Here is a 6,000-nt window from a genome sequence, read left to right as displayed (position 1 = left end):
TGAGCTTTTATCCTACTTGCAAGCTAACAAGTTATCTTGCCACAGTTTCATAGATGCTGACAAAGACATGAAACTCCCGAATCAGAGACAAAGGACTTTGTTACTTAGGACAAGCAGCATATGTAGCAGCAGGTTTGTATTAGTTCCCCTTTCTCCTAAGCACCAGAGAGGCATCACAGATTGGCTCAGGTGGATAATTGCATGTGGATTATGTTACAGGAAGGGATCCTTGAGTTTAGGGAATCCAAATCTTTTATAAAAGTAAGCAAACCTGCCTTTGTTCCAGTGGCAGACAGTCTATGTTTCAAGACTGTTCCATATACAAATCTTCTTGAAAAGATAGACCAGAACAAAGGGAGGTCAATGCCTCTCCTTACAAGTCATAGAGAAATAGGAGAGATCTATGGACAATTGTCTCCTAATGGTATTATTAACTTAATTCTCTCTACTTTACAAATATGTAGACTAAAGCACAGAGAATTTAGTAACTTTCCCAAGGCCATACAGCTAAAGAATAGGAGAGTCAGGCATATTGGTCAATATTTCTAGGACAAAGATTTTTGTTTAAGAAAAATCTGAGGAACCCAATTCTTTCATTATCATATAAGAAGTAGTCCTTTTGATTTTATTAAGCTGTTCAGTTTATATAAGAAAAGAAATTGTATCTTGATAGCACTATAGCTAGAGAAGACTTTTTTCATAAATAATTATTTTAAGAAGCCAGGATGCTTTCCAGGAAGGCAGTATATAGGGGTAGAAAATGAAACCAGTCAAGCTGTCAAGGACTTCAAGAGACAATATGCACTTCAGACCTAATGTAGAAGCTTGATTTTATCATCAATAAGTTTGATTAAATTTACTACCTTGGCAGGCCCTCTGTATTGATTGTTATGGAGAAACAATGAAGAAAGAAATGTAAATATGGATTTTCTATTTGTTGAGAGCCAGAAGAGAAACAATTCTATTACACTTTGGATACGACATATTTCTGCTGTGACACTGATACATAGCTTACCTCAGAGCCTTGTATTTTGAAGGGCTGGACTAATCTTTGTTGACTATAACCAAGAGCATTCTTATTGTTTTCAGGAATACTTGTTGGAATGCATTACTTGTGTTTAACTCATCATATCAGTTCTTTAAGATATGTGTGTATGTGCATATTTTCAATGTGTTTTTAAGAGAGAGATGTGATTTTCCCCAAAGTTATAGAAAAATGAATAATGTTTTGACCCTTTTCATTCCATAAATAAAACAATTTTATGCTATTCGTCTGATTTATTGACTCATGGAATTCAAGGACATACTCAATATCTAAGAATGTAACTACGTCTCAGAAACAACTGAACCAAGGTCCTGACTACAGTTACAACATTTCACTCAGATGTTGAATTCTAAATAACCAATTATAGATCTTATTTTGCAACGTTTTTCCCATTTTTGCATTGATTCTCTTGACCAAAAATCATGTAGAAGAGAATTTTATGCTGAGGACATACATATAGAACCATGTAGGAAAATGGAAATCCCCACAGTCACTATGGAACTAGGGTGTAGGTTGTAAAGAAAAGGAGCAGAGCTGGAGAGACCCTCAATGGATCCATCAATGATATCCTGTACCTTCCCCTTGATATTCTAAAGCAAGTTGCAGTTTACTCTTTGTACGTAAGATGCCACAAATGAAAATAGGCAAGAAAAGGAGATATAAATAATAAAAACAAAATAACTAAGCCTGTGATGATAATACTTATGCTACCAAACCTGCAGGTTAAGACTACAGGTCTTAACGATTGGTTCAATCATTCAATTCTGATACATATGTTGTAGACATTTAGAATTAGGTATATAATATTACCCTATTCTCTCCAATAAAACTCAGGTAGTCCTCAATGTTTATTGACTGATTCATTCATTTATTCAACTTTATACATTGAGATTTTCTATATGCTGGGAATTTTACCAGTTCTGAAGTACAATTGAAGTACATTGAAGAAGTACATTTGTTTTATTTTTTGAATAGGTCATACATTCAAACGATTTAAAAATCAAAATAATCCTGGGGCATCTGGATGTCTCAGTCAGTTAAGTGGCCGACTTTTTTTTTTTTTTTTTGTAATGTTTATTTTTGAGACAGAGCATGAGCAAGGGAGGGGCAGACAGAGGGGGACACAGTATCTGAAACAGGCTCCAGGCTCTGAGTTGTCAGCATAGAGCCCAATGCGAGGCTTGAACCCATGAACTATGAGATCATGACCAGAGCCAAAGTCAGATGCTTAACCAACTGAGCCACGCAGGCGCCCCTAAGTGGCTGACTTTTGATCTCAGCTCAGGTCTTGATCTCGGGATCATGAGTTCAAGCCCCACACTGGGTTCCACTCTTGGCATGAAGTTTACTTAAAAAAATAAAATTAGGGGCGCCTGGGTGGCTCAGACGGTTAAGTGGCCAACTTTGGCTCAGGTCATGATCTCACGGTCTGTGAGTTGGAGCCCCGCGTCGGGCTCTGTGCTGACAGCTCAGAGCCTGGAGCCTGTTTCAGATTCTGTGTCTCCCTCTCTCTGACCCTCCCCCGTTCGTGCTCTGTCTCTCTCTGTCTCAAAAATAAATAAACGTTAAAAAAAATTTTTTTTAAATAAATAAAATTAAATAAAATAATAAAATCAAAATAATACTAAAAGGTATATACTGTAAAGTTTTATTTGCATAGAAGTCCCCATCTACCTTTTTCCTCATCCTATGTATCCTACAGGTAGCGTGGCCATATATCCTGGTTTTCCTAGAACATTTCCAGTTTGTGCCTTTTGTCTTGTTTTAATTATTAATGATGTCACCTTTTATTTTCAAAAGCGTTTTAGTTTAAATAATAAACATGAGAGGAAAAAATCAATAAACTTGAACACAATCAAGAAAATCAATGAACCCAAAAGCTACTCCTCTGAAAAAAAATCAATAAAATTGATAAAATTTTAGCCAGATTAACCAGAAAAAAAAAAGAGAGAGAGAGAGAAGACAAAAACTACTAGTACCAGAAATGAAAGAGAAACTGTCATGACAGATCCACACAGAGAGTAGAAAGATAATAAGGTAAGACTACCAATAACTCTAAACCCATAAATCAACAACTTGGAAAAAATGGACAAATTAAAAAGATACAAACTACCTAAACCCACTCAAACAAAACAACAAAAAAAAACAAAACAAAACAAAAAAAACAAACAAAAACCCAATAGTCTGATAACTATAAAAGATATTGAATTTGTAGTTAAAAGACCTTCCAACAAAGACAATTTCAGGTCCAGATGCTTCACTGGCAAATTCTAAAAAATAATTAAGAAAAAAATAACGCCAATTCTATACAATGTCTTTCAGAAAATATAAGAAAAGGAAATACCCATACATTTTATGAGGGTAGAATTATCCTAATATCACAACCAAACACATTATAATGAAAGAAAAATAAAAACCAATATCCCTCCTCAAATACAGACATAAACCTCCTTGACAAACTATTAGCAAATCAAGTCTAGGAATATATAAAAAGGATAATACAGATCAACCAAGTGTGTATTATCCTAAGAATGCAAGGTGGTTAAACTTTTGAAAAATCAATGTAATTAATCAGATTACTACACTAAAGAAGAAAACAATATATAATTATCTCAATAGTACTTGACAAAAATGAATACCTTTTCACAATAAAAATTCTCAGGAAACTAGGAATGGCCAGAAACTTACATATCCTGATAAAGGACAACCATAATAACCCTACAACTAATATCAAATTTAGTGCGAACAAGGCAAGGGTATCTTTCTTTCACTACTCCTATTCAACATCAGAGTAAAAATCCTAGTCAATGTAACAAATGAGAAAAAGAAAGTTATTCAGATTATGAGGGGAAAAATACTCTATTTGCAGATGACAGGATTTTTTATGTAGAAAATCCCAACGAATACATTTTTTAAAAGTTCCTAAAACTAATAAGTGAGTTTAGCAAGGTCACAGGATAAAAGATCAAAATACAAAAGTCAAGTATGCTTCTATACACTATTTCTATATTCTATATATTTCTATGTTGAACAATGAGCACTCAGATTTGAAACTTGAAAAACTGCTATTTAAAATAACACCCCCAAAATGAAAACGTAGATATAAATCTATGAAACTATGTATAGGACCTGTACGCTGAAAACGTCAAAATACTGATTAAAGAAGTCAAAGAAGACCTAAAAAAGTGTAGAGATGTATCATGTTCATGGATTGATAGACTCCATAATATATTAAGTTCTCCCCAATTTGATATATAGATTCAGCATATTCCAATTAAAACCCTAGCAGAATTTTGTGTAGGTATCAACAGGTTGATTTAAAATTTTCTAAGGAAAGGCAAAAGAACTAGAATAGCCAAAAAATTTTGAAAAAGAACAAAGTTGGAGGACTACACCTCCTGATTTCAAGAATTATTATAAACTAAGTGTAGTTGAACACAGGGTAGCACTGGTGGAAAGAGAGACACAAAGATCAATGAAACAGAATTGAGAGGCCAGAAACAGGCTCATGACTTTTAGGTAGATTAATTGATTTTTGACAAAGGTGCCAAGGCAATTCAATGGAGAAATCATGGGTAATTTTTCCAACAACGGTGCTAGAATAATTGGATGTCCCTAAGCAAAAACAAAAACAAAACCCTGACAACATATACCTCATACCTTATTCATATACCTAAAGGTAAAACATAAAATGATACAACTTCTAGAAGAAAATGTAAGAAAAAATTTGCATGACCTAGGACTAGGGTAGGAGTTTTTAGGTATGATATCAAAAGCACTAATCATAAAAGAAAAACTGGTAAGTAGGACTCTAACAAAATTAAAAACTTCTGGGGATGCCTGGTTGGTTCAGTCGGCAGAGCAAGCAACTCTTGATTTTAGGGTTGTAGGTTCAAGCCCCACATTGGGTATAAGGATTACTTAAAGTTAAAAACAAATCAAAAACTTCTGCCATGCAAAAGATAATGTTCAGAGAATAAAAAGACAAGCCACAGACGGGGAGAAAATGTTGTCAAAAAATATTTTGATAATGGGTTTGTATCTCAAAAAATTTATTTGAGAAATAAACCACCATTTAATTAAGAAAACAAACCACTTGATTTTAAAAATGGGCAAAAGATATATACATGTTGAAAATATGTTCAACTTCGATAGTCATTGAGGAAATGGAAATTGAACCACAGCAAGATACCACTACACATTTAGTAAAATGGCTTAAAAATGCTAACAATATCAAGTGTGGACAGTGGTGAGGAGCGACTAAGAATGTCATACAATCTTACAGATGGACATGCAAAATGGTAGAGCCACTTTGGAAAGCAATTCGGCAGCTTCTTATTAATTTACCTAATAAATAATGCCACAATCCCACTCATAAGGGTTTATCCGAGAGAAATGAAAATTTTGTTTTCACACAAAAAGCTCTTTGCAAATGTTTATACCTGTTTTATTAATAATCACCAAAACCAGGAGCACCTGGGTGGCTCAGTTGGTTGAAGTCATCTGACTTCAGCTCAGGTCATGATCTCACAGTTAGTGAGTTCAGGCCCCATTTCAGGCTCTGTGCTGACAGCTCAGAGCCTGGAGCCTGCTTCAGATTCTGTGTCTCCCTCTCTCTCTGCCCCTCCCCTGCTCATGCTCTCTCTCTCTCAAAAATAAATAAAACATTAAAAATTTAAAAAAAAATCACCAAAAACTGGAAACAACCCAAATGTTCTCCAACCAGTGAATGAATAAGCAAACTCAGATGTATCCGTTCGGTGGAATGTTAGTAAGTTACAAAAATGAATTATTATTTTTTAAACAACAAAACCCACTTATTTCTCACAGTTCTAGAGGCTAGGAAGTCCAAGATCAAATGCTGGCAGACTCAGTGTCTGGTGAGGACCCTCTGCCTAGTTTGCTGATGGCTGTCCTGTTGTATCCTCACATGGATGAGAGAGAGAGATCTTGTG

Source organism: Lynx rufus, unplaced genomic scaffold (genome assembly GCF_022079265.1).
Source record: "Lynx rufus isolate CCGP_SWC_20201006 ecotype Redwood Valley unplaced genomic scaffold, mLynRuf1.p SCAF_2, whole genome shotgun sequence".
NCBI classification, from domain to species: Eukaryota; Metazoa; Chordata; class Mammalia; order Carnivora; family Felidae; genus Lynx; species Lynx rufus.
Note: the sequence above shows the minus strand (reverse complement) of the source record.